Source organism: Cetorhinus maximus, chromosome 5 (genome assembly GCF_964194155.1).
Source record: "Cetorhinus maximus chromosome 5, sCetMax3.hap1.1, whole genome shotgun sequence".
NCBI classification, from domain to species: Eukaryota; Metazoa; Chordata; class Chondrichthyes; order Lamniformes; family Cetorhinidae; genus Cetorhinus; species Cetorhinus maximus.
The window spans coordinates 88,475,823-88,497,411 of NC_135883.1; the positions used below are offsets into that span (position 1 = coordinate 88,475,823).

Genomic DNA, 21,589 nt, shown 5'->3' on the forward strand with positions numbered 1-21,589 from the left:
TAAGATTCAACAAGTGTGAAAAGCCTTCAGCATCTATACCTCAAACTGCTGCCTTCAGGGATTGAAGTTAAAAAAAACTCACTTTGCATTCCTCTGTTCAGGGTATTGTTTACTTTGCCTGCGTCTTTTAGAACCTTTGGCCAGAATTTTCCCGTTGGTAATTTGGGGGCGGGGCCCACTCGCCGATGGGAAAATGACGCGGGATGATGTCAGGAGGAATCCCCAACGTCATCCCAGTCCCGTTAAATTTTCAGGAAGGCGGGCAAACAGCGAAAACAACTGTCCACCCGCCGACCTGTCAATGGCCAATTGAGGTCATTGACAGGGTAATTAAAGTAATTAAAGGCCCTGCCCGTCCAAACTTAAAGCTGGGGGGCAGGCCAGGAGCCCCGACGGGCTTCTGATAATACATGAAACCTCATCCACTGGCGGGATGAGGTTTCATGTTCCCTTTTAAAAACTTTAATAAATGTAATGTAATATTTATTAACATGTCCCATCTCGTGTGACATTGTCACATGAGAGGGACATGTTATTAACATTTTTATTTTTCTATTTTTTAAGTTTTGTACACTGTCACTAATCTCCCTGAGACAGCACTTAGTCTCAGGGAGCAGTGCGCGTGAAAGAGCGCACTTTGACAGCTGGGGATTCCCTCCCCCCTGCACAGGAAGCACATAGCGCTTCCTGTCGGGCAGGCCGCTGGGTGGGTCTTAATTGGCCCGCCCACTCAAAATGGCCCGCCCACTCATTTCGGCGCCGGGGGTCGGCTGTCCAGCCGCCGCCGAGCCGATGGGGCCCACACGCCCACCAAGGGCAAAATTCTGCCCTTTTATGTTTTATTGTTGTCTTAACAAAGGTGTAACTGGGGATCAGATTAACTCGCAGATTTAAAAATTATTGTAGCAGTCATTTGTAGACATATGTATGTGCTTAAAATCTTTTCATTTATTAATAAATGTTTAATTTAGTTACTTAAAAACCTCTTAAGACTTGGTGATCTTATTATTACAGAATTCAAAGCCCGCATCTCAAAACATACAAATTGAAAATTAGTTGTGACAGTTGTTTCAAGTTTCCCTCTGGGATTTGAACAGCTCAGCATTTACCATCTGCTGTGCATTAGCACTGGTGGAACGGATGAGTGCATTAATCCTCTTCCTGCACTGGAAGGCTGACCTCCACTGTGCTCCGTTGGCGCTGACTACCGCTGCTGCTGCTTCCCAGGCCAGATTAATAACTCTGGCGGACCTCCTGCGACCAGAGAGGCAGTAGAGGAGTTTGCAGCTTCCTTCCACTGCATCTAGCAGGCACCCCAGAGAGGCATCACCAAATTTTAGGGCTGATATCACCTTTGCTTTTGGGGCCAAGTGTCAGCTGGAGCAGTCCTGGTCTGTAGACATGATGTAGGCATGCACTTTGGGGCACTTTAAACATGTCGCCCAGAGTGAGGAAGCACTGAGGTCATGGCATGGTGGGCAATTCCGAGCCAGCCCACCAGTGATCTGGCATGTTTCGCCTGAATGCATTATCAATGAGGTGGGTCTCGCTGGGAAGAGGACAATACAGCACGAAAATCCACCATTGCGGCTGGCAGCTAAATCATTGTTTTACACTCACTGCAAATCTTGGACGATTTTGCCCATGGACTGTAGAAGTTTCCATAGGTATGTAAAAATGAACTGTTTGGCTCAGACAGACGTGGGTCCATTACAGGCAGAGTCAGGAGAATTTATAACGGGGAATAGAGAAATGGCAGAGAAGTGAAATGATTACCATGTATCTGTCTTCACTGAGAAAGATACAAGAAATCACCCAGAATTAGAGATCCAAGGGACTAGGGAGGATGAGAAACTGAAGTAAATTAGTATTGGCAAGGTGTTGGAAAAATTAATGGGACTGAAGGTTAATAAGTCCCTAGGACATAATTCTACATCCCAGAGTGTTGAGGGAGGTAGCTATGGAGATAGTGAATGCATTGGTAATCATCTTCCAAAATTCTACGGATTCTGGAATGGTTCCTGCAGATTGGAAATGTCACCCCACTATTTAAGAAGGGAAGAAGAGAGAAAATAGGGAATTACAGACCTGTTAGCCTTACATCAGTAGTGGGGAAATGCTAGAATCTATTGTAAAAGATGTGATAAGTGGACGCTTGGATAATAATTATCTGGTTGGCCATTGTCAACGTGGATTTATGAATGAGAAATCATGTTTGATAAACCTGTTGGAGTTTTGAGGATGCCACTAACAGGATTAATAAAGGGAAGTTGGTGGACATAGTGTACTTGGATTTTCAGAAGGCTTTTGACGAAGTCCCCTACAGGCGTTTGGATTAACAAAATTAAAGCTCATGGGATAGGAGGTAATATACTGGCATAGATTAAGGATTGGCTAACAGGCAGAAAACAGCAGGAATAAACAGGTCATTCACACATTGGCAGGCTGTGGCTAGTGGGGCACCGCAAGGATCAATACTTGGACCCCAGCTGTTCACAATATATACCAGTGATTTGGATGTAGGGACCAAATGTAATATTTCCAAGTACGCAGATGACACAAAGCTATGTGCAAATGTGTTGTGAGGAAGATGTAAAGTGGCTACAGGAGAATTTGGACAGACTTAGTGAGTGGGTAAGAATGTGGAAGATGGAATACAATGTGGAAAAATGTAAAGTTATCCACTTGGGTAGGAGGGACAGATGTGCAGAGTATTTCTTAAATGGTAAGAGTTTAGAAAGTGTAGATGTACAAAGGGACTTGGGTGTACTTGTCAATAAGTCATTGAAAGCTAACATGCACGCGCTGCAAATAATTAAGAAGTCTAATGGTGTGTTAACCTTTATTGCAAGAGGATTTGAGTACAGGAGTAGCGAAGTCTTGCTTCAATTGTAAAGAACTTTGGTTAGACCACACCTGTGGTACTGTGTGCAGTTTTGGTCCCCTTACCTTGGGCAGGATATTATTGCCATAGAGGGTTTGCAGCGAAGGTTCATCAGACTTGTTCCAGGGATGGTGGAACTGTCCTATGAAGAGATATTGGAGAAACTGGGCCTGTATTCTCTAGAGTTTCAAAGAATGAGAGGTGATCTTATTGAAACCTACAAAATATTCAAAGGAATAGACAGGGTATATGCAGGTAAGATGTTTTACCTGGTTGGGGAGTCTAGAACCAGGGGACATGATTTCAAAATAAGGGGGAAGCCACTTAGGGCTGAGATGAGAATTTTTTTTACTCAGAGGGTTGTGAATCTTTGGAACTCTCTACCCCAGGAGGCTGTGGAAGCTCAGTCATTCAGTATGTTTAAAGCAGAGATTGACAGGTTTCTAAATACCCATGACATAAAGGATATGGGGATAGTGTGAGAAAAAGTCATTGAAGTGGACGATCAGCCACCCTCGTATTGAATGGCCGAGTAGCTCGATGGGCTGAATGGCCTACTCTTGTTCTTATGTTCCTAACCTTATTGAGCAATCACAGCTCAAAATGACATTTGTATTAAATATCAAAGGACACCGCCATGTTCTGATGAGTTTGCCACAGGCCAGGGAATTTAATAATGTAGTGGCAATGGACTTAAAAGTATGGAACAAGGATCGGGTTTTTTTTTTTGGCTACATTTTGTAGACCTGGTGACTAGATTTAGTTTATCTATAGCAATACATGGTAAGGACAAACAGACCTTTGCCAATAAGATCTTGGAGAAATGGGTGAGTACTGGATTTGGAACACCAACGAAATTCCTGACTGATAATGGAGGGGAATTTGTGAATGATGAATTTCGGGACATGTGTGAAAATTTGAATATCAAAATTCTGCACACTGCGGCTGAGAGCTCATTCAGCAATGGTTCATATGAGAGGAATCATGCAGTGATAGACAACATGTTGCATAAGATACTGGCTGTACAATCGGATTGCAGGTTGCAAACGGTGTTGGCATGGGCAGTACATACAAAGAATTCTTTACAAATGGTTGGGGGGTATAACCAGTATCAGAAACTCAAAGTTGTGTTCAGAGTTATCGGATGCTCCCCTGCTCTCGAAGGGACTACCATTAGTTCTGTTTTTTCTGCCCACTTCAATGTCTTGCATGCAGACAGGAAAGCTTTCAGCAAGGCAGAGGTTGCAGAAAGAATTAGGAGAGCATTGCGACACCGGATAAGACCATCTGAGGCAGAATTTAAAACAAAAACAAAATTACCTGGAAAAACTCAGCAGGTCTGGCAGCATCAGCGGAGAAGAAATCAGTTAACGTTTTAGCTTTTTGTTTTTATCTGAGGCAGAATTTAGTTCAGGTGACCTGGTTTGTTATAAGACAGAGGGGTAAAGGGAATGGGAAGGCCCAAGGAAAGTTATAGGGTGCAAAGGGAAAACTGTAATTATTCAACATGGGAATCAAACAATATAAGTCCATTCTTCACAGGTCATTGGAATGAAGTATGAATTTGCGAATACTGACAATGTGATAGAAGATGATGAAGCACCATGTGCACCACATACTCATATTCTGTGTGGCAGAGCCAGATGTATAATCGATCAGGAGTTGGATATCAGTAGAAAATCAGATTGTGATAAACAGGAAGATGCTATTTTGTCTAGAGGTCAGCTGCCCAAAGTGGGTTCACTGGTATCGTGTCATCCAGAAGGATCAGATAACTGGAGGGATGGGTAGGAAAATCTACTGGAAAATATTAGAATTGGCGAAATGTCCAGGATGATGGGACAAGCAGTGAAGGCCATGGACTCAGCCTATGCTCCTTATTTTCTATTCTCATATTCTGTTTTCTAAGTTGCAGTAATGGGTTGACTGATGAGTCCCGGGTGAGGTAAAGTTCATATACAGTGGATAGGGCCTCTGACAGGGTAAGCAGGGGATCTAATATAGGAGCCGGAAAGACTTAAACAGGCAAATAGGGGTCGCAGCCTGACTAAATGACATAGTAGAATGAAGAATGCTGAATCATTACAACGAAGTGGCAGAAGCAGGAGTCCCCATGACCGAGAGATTTTTTGTAACAATTGACAAATTAGGGGATAAAGCTATACGGAAGGCTAAACAGAGGGAGCTGGTCAGTTGGAGGGAGTTTGGTGTGTATTCAGAAGTCCCAGCATTATCACATTGGTGGCTGCACAGAAAAGGTCCTACTGGATGACACTTATAAGGCCAAGGCTAGGTCAGTGGCCTGGGGATTTGAAGAATGCTTAGCAGTTAAAGAAATAAGAGTGGACTTATCCACAACAAGGAAGGTAATTTTGAAACTTTTTCTGGCCCTTTTGGTGACATTTTCATGGGAGTGTAAGTCAAGAGAGATAAAAGCTGCATTTCTGCAGCGGGATCACCTCCAGAGGGAAGTGTTTCTCAAACCTGAGGTGGAAGGGAAACTTTGGAAATTGAAGAAGTGTGTATATGGTTTAAACAATGCCTCTGGAGTGTGGTACTTTTCTATTCAATCTGTGTTGTTAAAATTGGGTTGTCTCCAACTGAAGGCAGACTCTGCCATGTTTTACTGGTACCATGGAGGGAAACTAACAGGCATCATCTTCATGCATGTTGGTGATATCCTATGGGGTGGTACTAGTGAGTTTCAAAACAGAGTTATTGACAGGATTAGGACAGACTTTAAGGTTGTGAGTCATGCTAATGGGGCCTTTAAATACATGCGATTAGGAAAAACAACAGTGTAGGTCTGAGGTCACTTTGCATCAGCAATCATATTTTAAAAAATGTTAGCCCTATTGTAATCAGTTGGCTGGGTCTTTACAAAAGATGCTGATGCTTCCAAGAATGAGACAGAGCAGCTGCGAAGTCTGGTTGGGCAATTAAACTGACTGGTCCTTCAGTTGAGTCTGGATGCAAGTTTTGATGTTTTTGAATTAAGGACTACAATGAACCATCCCATGGTCCAGGTTATCTTCTGGGTGAACAAAACACTAAAACAATTAAAGATGGAGAAATATGTGCTCAAGTTTCCATCCTTGGGTGACCCTAAGAATATAAAATTGATTGTGTTCTGTGACACCTCTCATGGAAACCTTGTTGATAGGTTTTATAATCTTTCTTGCAGATGAAAATGAGAATGTTGCCCCTTGGCTTGAGAAATAGTAAACAGCACCCTGGCCTCTCAAATTCTCGCATTAGTCGAGGCAGTTGATGTGGCATTCTTTTTATCAAAGCATTAGGGGAAATACTACATGGGGTAAATGATGAAGGATTTTATATTGATAATCGATCCTGTTGGGAAAATGAACACTCCACAAAGAGTGTGAGTGTATAAAGATTACAAACTGATATTGCATGTCTGAAACAAATGGTAGGGCAAAAGGAAGTCTCTATGCTCCAGTGGATTGATACAAGTCATCAGTTCAGCCTGTCGCACCAAAAGGAATGCTTGTAGTGAAAAATTGTTGGGATTATTAGAAAATGGATGGCTCAGGATGTGAGTTCTTTTGAAAATGAGTGATTTATTTTTCTATCTTCAGTTTTTTTTTTATTTTTCTGAAAAGGAAATGCGCTTGTGGGTTTTTTTTGCCTTAAGAGAAAGGAAATCTGTTCATGTTGAAATTGTGCTGTAGTAGAATATATGATTTATGTTGGTAATTAAGCACAGCTGTCTCAAATTGGGAAAGGATTAAGGAATCATTGCAAAAGTATATAAACCAGTTCACTCTGGTAGAGCCTGTGACTTCACTTTGCTGTCTTGGCAATAAACCTGGTTTAAGGTATATGCTAGCTTTGGGCTCCTTCTTCAACATACAATTATTGAATTTAACATGGACACTGTTTGAGCAGCTAAAAACCATCTTCCCTGCCAGGTCCTGTTTTCCCAACCCTCCAAATGACCAATGTTCTAGAGGAGGATGAAGAAAAGGCCTCAAAGACATTTTGAAGCTCTCCTTGAAGTGTAGCAGCATTGACACTCATGACTGGGTGGAGCTTGTTACCAATCATTCAGAATGGCAATAACTTGTCCATCAAGCTACATCATACTCTGAGTCCCCACATCTTAATGTTGAGGCAGAGAGGAAAGAAAAGGAAGCAAATATTGCATTCCAGGTCCCACTACCCTGTGGGATGTTCTGGCCCATGTCCCCAAAGATCTGTGGGTCAAGAATTGGCCTCTTCAGTCACGTGAAGGCCCATGGCAAAAACTCATGACCCTGATTGAACATCATCATTGAACTGAGGGACTGCTGCTGATGACGGAGATGTAGATAGATTGGAAGGGTGTGTTGAAAAAGAGATGGTCTTAAAATGCTGGAGGGCATCCAAAAAGCTGCAGCTTAAGGTGGGAAGAGACTGGACAAGGGGTGAAGATATGAAGATGAACTAGAAAGAATTCAGTTCTATGAACAAAAACAGACTGAAAGATTGGGCCATTTTGTGCATCTTGGGAAGGGTATAGATGTAGGCTGTACAGAGTTGGTGTCTGAGTTCAGAGGCTGTGGATGGAAGATCTCCAGAAAAGAGGAGGTCAGTGAAGCTCTTGAACACAATGGCCTGATGATCGGTACTGAGGTCATGGTCCAGGGGGGAAGTTGTCAGAAAGTTGTCATTCAGCCTCCTCTAGGTGATGATCAGTTTGTTAAACAACAACAATGACGTTCTTGTCATCAAACCTGCTGACAATTTTGGACCTGAAAGAACTGAGTACTGCAAGTTCCATGGGGTATAGATTTGAGTGAGGGAATAGAGAAATTGAGATGGCTGATGTCACCTTGACGGTTCTCAATGAAAATTTTTAGAGTAAGAGATCAGAGAGCTAATTCCATCCTCCATGAATGGGTCCACCCACAAGCACAGATATCTCCGAAATATTCAATGTTAAAACAAAAGGGGATTGGGAACAGCAGCTTCACTGACTTGTACTTAATAATGGTAAAAAGGATCAATTTCTTACAAATATAATCCTAGGCCAGCATCTTCCGGTGGGTGAGCGGGGAGGGTGGGCTCGCCGACGCATAAAATGGTGTGGGGTGAAGTCGGGCATGCGCCCCGAAGTCACTCCGCGTCAATTAGATTGTCAGTTCGGTGGGCGCACATCCGAGTCGGCTGCGCACCTGCTGACCTGTCAACGACCTATTAAGGCCATTAAAAAACCAATTAAACTTGGCGGGCAGGCCGGGAGCCCAGGCGGGCTTGTGAAAAAAACATATAACCTCATCCACGGTGACAGTGTCACATGAGGGGACATGGCAGGGAAATTTTTTACTAATCTTTATTGTAAATTTTAAATTGGAGCCAATCTCCCTGAGGCAGCACTTTGACTCGGGGAGATCTGTGCACTATTTTGTGCGCATGTGCGAAAGAGCGTACTCCTGGCTGAGGGAATCCACCCCCCCCGCCCACACAGGGAGCGCGTTTCGCTTCCTGGCGCATGTCACACTGGGTGGGCCTTAATTGGCCCGCCCATGTAAAATGGCGGCGTAACCCCAATTGGGGGCGCTGAACAGAAGGGCGCCCACTCCCGCACTTCCCCCCCTCGTGGGGGAAAAATGTTGCCCCTAATGTTTGTTAATGTCCATGAGTATTTAAGGCTATAATCAGTGCAGTTAGTCAAGCATCAATTATGGGCAAATTCTTACATTTCATAAGTCGAGGTAAAAATCACAAGTATTTTGAAATGTATGGGATAATTAAGGACAGCCGGTATAGCTTTGGCAAAGGAAGGTTATTTCTGTCACATTGTAAAGGGCAAAACTTTTAGCTCGACGGGCGGGCGCGTGCCAGACCCGCTTGAGTGTAAAATGACGCACGTTGACGTCAATCGAGCGTCCCGACGTCAATGCGCAGTCGTACGATATTTTGGTTGGCGGGCACGCACGGGAATCGGCAGCACGCCTGCTGACAATTAAAGGGCCTGTTAAGGCCATTTAAAGTCTTAAGTAACTGACATTTTTCGCTGCCAACCTTATGGTTGACGGGCAGGTGAAAAGGCCAAGCGGCCTTGGCACTTTTTAAGAAATCTCATCCGCGGGTGGGATAAGGTTTCCAAAAGCAAATAAAAATAAAATTTAAATTTAATTGATGACATGTCCCTGCTCAGATGACAGAGTCGCATGAGGGGACATGTTTTATAACATTTTATGTGCCTATATTTATTTTTCTGCAAAGTCTTCATCTCCCTGAGGCAGCTCTGTGCCTCAAGGAGATTTTCAAGCGCACATACACAAAGCTCACTCTTGCACTCCCCATCCACGCACCCCCCCCCACCGCCAGTGCTCAGCGCTGCCGCTCGCGTTTCACACTGGGCGGGCCTTAATTGGCCCACCAACGTGAAATCATGGCCCTGCCCCGATCGCGGGCAGCAGTCAGCTTCCCGACCGTCCCGCCGAGCCTGCCCAACAAGGAATAAATTCTGCCCAAAAAAGATTTTGAGGAAGTGCCCAACTAGATGGATAAATAGAATGCAGAAGGCATCATGTATGCAGGTTTTCTGAAGGCATTTAATATTCAAGTATTTAAGTCCAAATCAAATGGCAACACTTGCAGTCTCAACTGTAGCCTCCAACTCTTCACTGTCACCTCATCAGCCTTACATCGCAACTTGGTGCTGCTGAGCTAACTATGCTATGATTCCCCCCTGCTCTCTGTGCAGCTGTGCAACTAGTTTAAATTGCACGGGGATTGAAAATCTGAGCCAACTGGTTATTTAATTGCCTCAAACATCTGTTAATTTGCTTTCATCAGAAGGCAGGCGGGCTTCCATGATTGTGCCTCGCTCACCTGAATTCCGTATTATTGCAGGAATCGGACCCAACGTCAAGATGCCTGAGCTTACAGAGGTGCAGGAGGGCCAGTCATCCAAACGGTGACCATAAAATTTTGCCCAAAGACTTTAGGTAAATGGGTGATGCTCCAAATGGAGACGGGTCATAAGTAGTATTGTATAGAGGTTAGTGCTGGGACACTGGCCATTCTTCCCTGAACTCAGGGGAGATGCCAGAGGACTAGAGAATTGCAAACATTGCACCCTTTTTCAAAAAAGTTTGTAAGGATAAGCCCAGCAATTACAGACCAGTATGTTTAACTTTGGTGGTGGGGAAGCTTCTAGAAATAATTATTCGGGATAAAATTAATAGTCACTTGGAAAAATGTGGGCTTATTAGGAAGAACCAACATGGATTTCTTTAGGGAAAATCATATTTAACCAACTTGCGGGAGGTTTTGAAGAGGTAACAGAGAGGGCTGATGAGGGTAATGCTGTTGATGTGTGTACGAGGACTTCCAAAAGGCATTCGAAACAGTGCCGCACAACAGACCAATAACACAAGTTATAGTTCATAGAATAAAAGGGACAGTAGCAACATGGATATAAAATTGGCTGAGTAATAGGAAACAGAGTAATGGTCAATGGATATTTTTCAGGCTGGAGGACTGTTTGTAGTGGAGTTCCCCAGGGGTCAGTAATGAGACCCTTGCTTTTCCTGACATATATAATGATTTAGATCTTTGTGTGCAGGGGATAATTTCAAAGTTTGTGGATGATACAAAACTTGGAAGCATTGTAAACTGTGAGGAGGACAGTGTAGAGCTTCAAGACGACTTAGACAAGTTGGTGGAGTGGGCAGATAGGTGGCAGATGAAGTTCAATGTGGAAAAGTGTGAGGTGATGCACTTTGGTAGGAAGAACATGGAGAGATGCTATAAAATAATGGGTACAGCTCTCGAGGTGATACAGGAGCAGAGGGACCTGGGTGTATATGTGCATAAGTCATTAAAGGTGGCAGGACAGATGGAGAGAGCAGTTAATAAAGTATACAGTATCCTAGGCTTTATTAATAGGGGCATAGAGTGCAAGAGCAAGGAGGTTATGCTGAACTTGTATAGGACACTTGTTAGACCTCAGCTGGGATATTGTGTACAGTTCTGGACACCACCCTTAAGGAAGGTTGTGAACGCATTGGAGAGAGTTCAGAAGAGGTTTACAAAAATGGTTCCAGGGATAAAAAACTTCAGTTATGAAGGTAGATAGGACAAGTTGGCACTGTTCTCCTTGGAGAGAGGCTAAGAGGAGATTTGATAGAGGTGTTCAAAGTCATGAAGGGGCTGGACAGAGTAGATGAGGAGAAACTGTTCCCGCTCGTAAAAGGATCGAGAATGAGAAAGCACAAATTTAAAGTGATTTGCAAAAGAAGTAAACAAGATGTGAGAAAACTTATTCACACAGTGAGTGGGTAGGGTCTGGAATGCACACAGAGAGTTTGGTAGAGGCTGGTTCAATCCAGGAATTCCAAAGGGCATTAGATGACTATTTCTATTTAAATAATTTGCAGGGTTATGCCATAATGCTCATTCGGAGAGCCAGTGCAGAGACGATGGGCCAAATGGCCTCCTTCTACACCATAACAATTCTGTGAAGGCAAAAAAGTACAATAAAAGACTGCAAGGTGACAGACTAGTTATAAAATGGGCTGTTAGGCGGCAAATACAATTTAGTATGGAAAAGTGTAAAAGTGTGGAAAGGAGCAACAAAGAACAGGAATGGATACTCAATAGATAGTTCCTTAAGGAATAATCCAGAAGTTCAGGTACAGAGGGCAGAATTTTTCCCTCATCGGGTCAGGCGCGTACCCACCCAGAACGGGAGTAAAATAGTGCGCGATGATGTCGGGCAAGTGTTCCAACGTCATCGCACGGTCTCATGATATTTCACTCAATGGGCACATGCAAGAGGCGGCATCGTGGCCGCTGATAATTAAGAGGCCTATTAAGGCCCTTAATCAATTAATTAAATCAAATTTTTTGCTGCCCGTCCAACCACAAGTGGGATGAGGTTTCGGACAGTAAATAAAAAACCAAAAAATATTTTTAGAATTCATTTTTAACATGTCCCTGCTCATGTGACAGAGTCACAAGAGCAGGAACATGTTTTCCTTATTTTTGAAATCTTTCTTTTTAATGTTAAATATCTTCAGCTCCCTGAGGCAGCTCTGCCCTCACCTCGGCAGTGCTGAGGCTCTGAGCGTGCCTTTCACGCAGGCTGGTTGTTAATTGGCCAGCCAGCGTGGAACCGCGGTTTGGCCCGATCGCAGGTGGCAGTCAGTTTCGTGGCCACTCCCAGGCCCGCCCACCCGCGCCGCCCGATGAGGTAAAACTCCTACCCATAATTTCCTGATAGCGCAGGTACAGGGAGATAAAGCAATAATAAAGGCCAATAGGATTTTGTTTTTTATAAATAGACATAGGCAACAAATTCCCTGTCAGCGAGCAGGGGCAGGGCCCACTCGCTGACACGTAAAATGACACGGAATGATGGTGTGCGGAACTCCCGACGTCATCCCGCGTCATTTGCATTTTTGGGTAGGCAGGGGCACAGCTGAGTCAGCTGTGTGCCCGTCGACCTGTCAACAGCCCATTGAGGCCATTCAAAAAACAATTAAGCTCATTAGTGGACCTGCCCATCCAACCTCAAGGTTGGCGGGCATGTCGGGAGCACTGGCAGCCACCTGAAAGAGCATGAAACCTCATCCTCGGGTGGGATGAGGTTTCACTGCTGAATCAAAAAATTAAGAGAAACTTTTAATTAACGTTATGTCCATGTCCCAACTCATGTGACATTGTCACATGAGGGGACATGGATGGTGAATGAAATTTTCACTGCAGTAACATTTTTACTTTGGGAACCGATCTCCCTGAGGCAGCACTTAGTCTCAGGGAGATCGGAGCGCTCCTTCGCGCGCATGCAATTTTCAATTTTAGGGGGCGTCCGCTCACGCCCGCCCCCATACTTCTCCCCCACCACGGGGGGAAAATTTTGCCCATAGAATAATCTGGTAAAATTTAGGCTTTCCCTGCACCTATGTGCCCTGTTGCCCTCTCCTACTCCTGTAGTTAGCCACTCACTTTCCTCTTTCTACATTATGCCCGTGACTCAATTGTTTAGCACTGCCTCATGGGTGATCCCATCAGGAAACGGTCTCCTCCTCTCTGGTGCTGTGGAACATGGACATTTGCTGCTGGAGCACAAAGATCCTCTTGTCCATAGATGTTCACATTTGAAAGGTTGAAATACACATTCTAATTCGCAAATATATCTAAAGATTAAGCAGCTATAGGTAGACAAAGTGGCTTTGATGTACACAGGGCCCTGCCATCATGTTCACTCACTGTGCCATTTTCATGAGTGGCTTTTAATGCCTGCAGGTATGGCACTTCACTAACATATTTTAGTCAGGCCTTCCACTGTTTAATTTGGAATCTTATTTAAACTTCACAGTTCCCAAGGCTTGGGAAACCCAGCAGTGATATCAAGGTGGCAGTGTTACCTCCAGGTGGCAAGTGTCTTTTACAGAACTCTTTGTAAACCAGGAGAAGTTGGAGTGCCTATCCTACTCCTCATCATCCCTAAAAACTTAGGTGTCCTCTTCAGTCAGCTTTCCTTCACCAAACAATGATGTCCGGCCTTCCCACAATGGAGTCTGGTGAGAAAGATGCCAATCTCTGGCCTTTCTTCTACCTGATTTTCTGGGATGCATCCCCAAAGGTCCCTGTCCTTGGGTTTTCCCACTCGCAGACATCTAGCTTGACAATTTGTCTAGATGTTGGGTGGGAAACAAAAGAAAAATATTATAATTTCCTGAAATTAGATTTGGTAGGATTGCCATTTTTCCAGTCTTGACACAAATCCATGGCTGTTTTTGCCCCCTCTTGGCCCTTTCCATCTGTCTATAAAATACTGAGGAGGACATCTCTGAATAGCAATTTTGGATTTTATAAAATGGAAATGTAATCCATGTTAGAACCTGGTTGCCACAGCTTTCAGTATACATCAAAGTTCTAACTGAAAAAAAATTCCTCTCTTTGTGACATGCCTGTCTGACATCAAAATGTTCCAAAATATTTGTAAACGAGCCCCAGACATACACATCTGTTGGCTCCATGGTTACAAAATTTTGCAGTGCTAAGAACACTTCATTACATTCAAGTTGAATTCACCAATTACATTAATTAGGATGATGCAATAGATGCCCTTTGAAGTATACAATATAGGCTCAGTTGACCATTGCACTAATTGAAAACCGAGCACAAAGCACTTTCTTTGATTGACCCCTGGCAAGACACTGCAGGGAAGTTTTACAATATGTGAAAAATACATAATTTGTGACAGGCAACCTCAACTATTGCCACACTGCTGGCTTGAGAACTTGGGATGTGAGCTGGAAAAGCACTATAACAGAGATATGATTCAAACTAAGATTTACAGTGAGAGAGTGTAGTAAATATATTTAAACTGATTATGGACTCATGTTCACAAAAGGACAGAATTCCATCTAGTGCTTACAATTGTGCTTTGCTTTCAGCTAACAAAACAGCAAAAATATTTCAAAGGTGAGGTTTTTTAAAACAGTGGGGAACTTTGATGGCTTTTATATTGGAAGGAAAGACGGGCATTTACATAATGCCTTTAACAGTCTCAGGACATCCCAAGGTGCTTTACAGCTAATGAAGTACTTTTGAAGTGTGTCACAGTTCTAATGCAGGAAATGCAACAGCCAATTCGCACACCACAAAAAAATGACCAGGACATCTGTTTTAGGTGTTGGATGAGGATAAAATGTTGGCCAGGACACCAGGAGAATTCCCCTGTTCTTTTCCAAACAATATTGTGGGATCTTTTATACCTACCTGAGAGAGTAACATTCCAAATAAAAGACAGCACCTCCAGTGCAGCACACCCTCAGAACTGTCCAGAAGTGCCAGCCTAGGTTACATTCTCAAGTCTCTAAGTGGAATTTGAACCCACAATCTTCTGCTGTAAAGGCAAGAATGTTAGCATTGAGCCAAAACTGACACTTTGCTTCAATAACTGCAACAAATGCTGTATTTAATTTTGATGCACAACAGAATGCAGAATAACCACAAAGATGTGGGTGAAATCTCTTTACTGTATATGCCAGGACAATGCTAACTGATCTAAAAACCTAAAATTGGTACACGATCTAAATCTGTTTTAAAGTAGACTGTTTTGTGTGAATTCTGTATGAAACCCAATGCTATGAACAGGCCCTGTATAAAATCCCATGAGCAAGCTGTTTCCTGGCCCAGAATGCTTCTGTCACTTTTTATTAAGAAAAGTTATACGTGGAGCTGTTGAGGTTGAACATGAGGGTATGCCAAAAAATTGCAATATATAGCACATTAGGCCCAATTGTTCATTCCAAATTTTGCATTAGCAAAGAACTGAAGTTGATATTCCTGTGTTTAATTGTATGTATTGAAGTAAACTTTATTAGGTTTAAACCCTTTATTGCAGACGCTGTAATCACAATTATTTTTTACAAAATGCTATGTGTGCGCTTATCAACCAAAGTGAAAGCATTAAAAGTTTTTTGAGCATATTTTGTAACCATGATCAAAATTCAGATGCAAATAATAATTGTGTAAGTAACATTTTTAAGTTGTACATATTACACATGGCAGTAGTCTTACTAAGACATTTGGCACATGGCATGCTAGTTGCACATGGTTTACATATACATGATCATTAGCCCAAGTGTTTCAAGTGCTCACATCAAATAATATATTAAATGTCTTGCATAAATTCTAAGATGTTTGCCTTCACCAAACTATAAGACCATGTCTAATTTTTTATTTGAAATGAATAGACTAAACTGCAAACAAGTAACTATGGAGTGCCGATGCTGATTGTCACGTTTCGTGGTCAAAATGACGAGGTTGTGGTCAATGTGAACTGTACACAAAATTGTAGGTTTCGTGACCACTATTATGTGCCATTTCAGGAAAGCTTTGTGATCTTTACTTCAGTGCATCATGTCACAATAAACAGAAATTACTGAGAAGCAGATGGGCTAAGCTTGCTCTCGCTTATTACCCTTTCCTGAAAACTTTCTGAATCACAATAACCAGAAAACCAATATTTTACAACTAGCTAAATATATTTATCAAAGATAAAGCTGAATAAATTTAGTTTTATTTTCTGCATTTAATTGCCGTAAAGATACACTGACCACTAATAATATTTATCGGACACCTTCCATTGACTTTTTGTATCTGAAATTGATTATGTCACAATAGTTTAAAGTTTTATTATGATCAATGTAGGGCATGCAAACAATCTACCACACTGTGACGATAGTACCTTATGATGTAAACAAGTTTAATTTCAAAATCTGGGAGAGTGAATGTCACTTAATTTCAAGCATATAGAGCAATAATTTGTTATTTATAATATGACAAGTTTGTGTAATACAGTGACAAATATATATTAATTTTGAGCTTTTTGGATTGAGAAATTTCAAAGGGATAAAAATGAGCGAGTGATGAAATCCCTGGAAATAAGGCAATGAATCCACAATTGAAATTGAATTGCATTCATACCCTGTAACAGTTTAACTAGCAATTGCCTTTGGAGTCAAAAAATCATTTAAATTAGATCTCAATTCACCCCAACAATCCTGTACTTCAATCCAATCGCCTGCAATATTCCTGTGTACTTTTTTAGGTGTAATCGTCCGTGCCCACTGGCATCGGGCATGTTTGGCAGTGTGAGCGGACAATATGGCAAGAAGATCAAAAATCAGTTTCACGATGTAATGAAACCAGATTGCGATCATCCGCTCAGCCCATCAACGAAGAGCCATTTTTCCTGCCATCGAGCATTGGGAACTTCATTGTAATACACCAGCATATCGTTATAAGGCCAGCCCAACAGACTCATTCAGCCCCCACCTTCCCCCGGATCATCCACAATCATGCCAACATGTTTCACAACAGCATATAAAAGGCGTGCACTTGGTGGGCTGCACTTTGAGGGGAACCCGGAAGCGAGTGCACAGTAACATTACGATGGGATGCCTATTGGAGCAAAGGCTGCCCTACAGTTGAGACAACTTTGTGGGGGGGACAAGGTATGTCATGTGGTTCAGGGGCATTTGGGGGGGGCTCAAAGTCTACCCTGCAGTTGAAGGTAGCGCACAAGCACATGTGGGGTGGGGGTGGGGTTTGGTCGAGGGAAGTGGCCACACATTAAGGGCACTCACGTAAAGTGACCATTCCTCTGCAGCTGAGAAAGTTCAGGCATAGCCACATTGATATGATTGGAGTTGGGCCTCTAACTTATCTGCACACTCCAACAACACAGGGGCATGAAATTGTCAACAAGTGCTCCAGAGCTTTTCACCACTCAGGCACAGACTGCAAACTAATGATTATTTTAGTGGATTGCAGAACATTTGGATGACTGGGCACATCCTTGCTAAAACTGGCCATGGAGCAGTCACTGGTGGAGGCACTCACAGCCCCTTGTAATGTCACCATCCCGGTTTGGACCAGCCTCCCCCATGGCTGAAGCTAACAGTGCAGCCTTGCAGCGTGGGTTCGGAGAAAGCCTGCGCCTGAGCTGAGAGCACAGCATGCAGTCCAATGGGCGAGGCTGCCACCAATCGGCCAGGTGGAGTGGGGCAGAGGAAGATGCGTTTTCGGGCAGCCATGCAGCGCACTAAACTCTGGCCATCCAAGTGGTGGCTAGCACTCTCTGGTTTGCGTTAAGGGGCCTGCAGACTTAATGAAGAGAGGTTCTTAGTACACCCATGCTAATGTACACGTCTCTCTTTCATCCTGCAGGAGGAGTACATCAGAATTATGGAGCCTAGTGACCTGGCTGTATGCCTTGTTGCGTACAATGACTGAGGATGATGGAGGCGCCAGGCTAGGCAGAGGGAGGAGCAGCTCCTGTACATGCCACCGCAGAGCCACAGCGAGCCTTTGCTGGTCAGCGCCTAGCAACACCCAGGGTCTATAGCCGCTGCCTTTCACTCCTGCAGATGACTGAGAACCAGTGTTACTGAAGACTGCACATGTCTAGGGAACTGGTCGCTCACATCTGCCAGATAGTGCACGGGGACATGAGGGCACCCACTGCTAGTGGCCGTGAAGGTGACATCGACGTTCAATTTCTAAGCCAGTGGCTCCTTTCAGGGCTCCACAGGTGACCTCTGTGGGATATCACAAGCCTCCACCCACAAATGCATCCATGAGGTCACAAGGTCATCTTCGCAAGGGCACACAACTTTATGCATTTTGCCCGGAACCAGGAGACCCAGGATGCAAGTGCAATTGGATTCACCCAGATCTTGGGCTTCCCATAGGTGCAGGGTGCCATTGACAGTACTCATGTGGCGCTCAGATCTCCGTCACAACAAGCGGTCAACTATGTCAACCGCAAGGGCTTCCATTCACTGAATGTGCAGCTGGTGTGTGACCACCACAAATGCATCCTGCAGGTCTGTGCATGGTTTCCAATGAGCGTGCATGACGCCTACAGCCTCAGTTGGTTACAGATCCCTGACGTCTTCCAGGGTCCACAGAGGCTGCAGAGTTGGCTCCTCGGGGACAAAGGCTAACTGCAGAGGACATGACTGATGACACCTGTGTGGCGGTCTCAAACTGCAGCAGAGTGAAGGTATAACAAGGTTCATGCTACAATTTACAACTTGGTGGAGCAAACCATCAGGATGCTGAAAATGAGGTTCCGGGGCCTGGACCAGTCTGGTGGAGCCGTGCAGTATAGTCCACAGAGGGTGTCACACCTTGTCATTGCCTGTTGCGTCCATTACAACCTGGCGCTGCAACGGGGAGAGGGGCTGGCTGAGGAGGAGATGGAGGAGATGGATGTCTCCTCCAATGGAGAGGTTGTCAACGGGGTTGAGGAGGTCCACAATAGCACCAATGAGGCCCTCGCACCAGCCAGATGAAGCAGGCATGCTTGTGAAGCCCTCATAGCTGCTAGATTCGTGGAGGATGATGATGACATGCAGTGAAGAGGCACCATAGAACCTTACATTGCACCTATGACTCCAGTCTGGCTTATGGCAGTGCATATGCCCCCTGTGATAATGCTCCTGTCATGGAGATGCAGTGGAAGCCCTAATAGTCACACGATTGCAGGAGGATGATGACAATATGCAGTGAGGACACTCCATAGATCTCACATACCCTGTGAGAATGCCTGACTCCTGTCTGGCTGAGGGCAGCTTGCTTGCGCTCTGTGATCTGGGTCATATCATAGAGACACAGCCATGAAACTTTAAAAGCACCTGAACCTTTGTCCACCTTCAGCACCTGAGCCCTTCAGGAGCTGGAGCACAGCATCACTGGTCACAGATGCTGAAGATATGGGGGCCAGCCCCACCTTAAAGGTCCTGAGAGCACACCGAGAGAATGATGGAACTTTGTAACGCCTGCCCACGACATTCTGGCAGCAATGACACGCACCGTGGAGGTGCAGGCATCAGTAATGTGTCCAGGGAGTGTGAGGCCGGACCATCACTTTGGTCTGAAGGCTGCACAAAGCACAGGGAAGAGGCCCCAGACTGAGACACCTGCCTTTATCTTGTGCAGAAAGGTTTCACATTTGAATGACAAGAACACAGCTCACCAGAACAAGGAGCCATAGACAGGAAGACATTCTTGGGAGTTTATTGACAATAATGAACATTATGTACAAGTGATTAACAACAATGCCCAGGCTGTGTAACTACATCTTCTTGACCTTCCTAACCCTTCTGATCCTCCTCCCTATGGGTGCACAAGGGCTCCTGGCGTACTCCTTGAGGAGAAGAGGTAGCTGGAGTGAGATCAAGATGCCCAGCACCCATCCCGTGTACACACTGTTGGAGGCCAACTACGGCGTCAGCGATGGAGTTCAGCCCACACAGCAGTGCAGAACCAATGTCCTGGACCAAGGTCTCCATGACTGCCATCCTACCAGTGTTGACCTCGGTGCATTGGCATGCTGGCGCTATCACCTCAGAGTGAAGGCGGATGGATTCCTCTATCGTGCCTTGCAACCTGAGGAGTGCAGCGGACATCCCTTCCTGGTGTTCCCGAGCTTGCCTTTCAGCTCCAGCAACTGTGACCAAGTTCAGAGGCTCATCATCTGACTCGGAATCAGCAAATTTCTGGCCTCCAGCAGTTCCCCGAGTGCCAGACACCTGGGAAGTCCCTGCCGCCGCCTGCTGTGGATCAGACAGTACGATGTGCTCACCAGATTGTGATCCCGAGGCTACTCTGAAGCTAGGTCCCACTAAGGTGTGTGTCCCTGCGCTGATGGAGGGTGTGGGTGAGCGCTGTGACAGGACTTGAAGGAGGATGCATTCAGATTTCTCTTCAGAGGTTTCTTGGGGGCTTGAATGGAGGCCCAGGGAAGTGCACCCTGTTGGCTGTTTCCCAGATGTGCTTGCGAATGCAAGGAGAGATAATTAGTGTATGGCATTGACCTGTGAAAGAGGACACATCATTCACGGCATGGTTGTCTGATTGATGTTGCACTGCCGGATCCTTACTTGGTAGAGCAGCGCCGACATCGCTGGCAGCACAGGAATGTCCCAGATCCTCATCACCAGCTGAATGGCTCTGCTTTCAAAATCCGTGAGGAACCTGACTTCCTCCACCAGTAAACGATCGCTTTCCCTCCCTCCCAGAACCATGATAGGGTCCCCCTTGTCCTCACTTTTCACCCTACCAGCCTCTGCATCCAAAGGATCATCCTCCGCCTTTTCCACCAATTCCAGCATGATGCCACCACCAAACACATCTTTCCCTCGCCCCAGCGTCAGCATTCTGTAGGGGCCGTTCTCTCTTGGACACCATGGTCCACTCCTCCATCACCCACAATTCCTCATCACCTTCCCATGCAATCACAGAAGGTGAAACACCTTTACCTCCTCCCTCCTCACCATCCAAGGGCCAAACACTCCTGTCAGGTGAAGCAGCGCTTCACTTGCACCTCCTTCAATTTGGTCTCCTGCATCCGCTGCTCCCAATGTGGTCTCCTCAACATCGGGGAGATCAAACGCAGACTGGGTGACCACTTTGTGGACACCTTCCGTCTGTCGGCAAGCATGACCCAGACCTCCCTGTCACTTGCCATTTCAACACACCACCCTTCTCTCACGCCCACATGTCCGTCCTTGGCCTACTGCAATATTCCAGTGAAGCTCAACGCAAACTGGAGGAACAGTACCTCATCTTCCGATGAGGCAATTTACAGTCTTCCATACTTAACATTGAGTTCAACAGTGTCAAACCATGACCTACCTCTCCCATTTTGACCCCTATTTTAAATCCAATTTTTAAAATATATTTTTATTCATTTTTTAATGTTATTTTGTTTTATTCTTTTATTTTTACCCTTTTTCCCCTCCCCCTCCCCCCACAGGGCCACCTGTCACTTGTATTTAAGTTTTGCTTTCAAGGAGTGCTGTCCCTTGTTCTGCTTATAACACCTTCTGCTCCCTTATCTTTATGCCACTGTCAGCACCTTCTTTACCTTTTTAACACAAACACTCCCTTTGCCTTGTACCCATGACATCTTTGTCAATCTCTCCCTGAGCTGTCACCTATCCCTGACCTTTTACCTTGTTCCACCTGCTCCACCCCTCCCCCCCACCCCCCTTAAACAGTATAAAATCCATCAGATTTCTTCTCTTTTCTTTAGCTCTGAAGAAGAGTCATATGGACTCGAAACGTTAACTCTGTTTCTTTCTCCACAGATGCTGCCAATCCTGCTGAGTTTTTCCAGCATTTTCTCTTTTTACCTCTCCCTCTTGTTGTGTGCCAGCTTGT

At 44.7% G+C, this 21,589-nt stretch overlaps 1 long non-coding RNA gene across 1 annotated transcript in view; it reads left to right on the forward strand.

Moving 5' to 3' along the window:
• Positions 1 to 21,589, forward strand: part of LOC144680793 (uncharacterized) — a 119,233-nt gene that overhangs the window by 40,433 nt on the left and 57,211 nt on the right. The window contains exon 2 of the long non-coding RNA XR_013576627.1: positions 9,749 to 9,843. This is a non-coding gene — a long non-coding RNA (uncharacterized LOC144680793). The remainder of the gene's footprint in view (positions 1 to 9,748; positions 9,844 to 21,589) is intronic.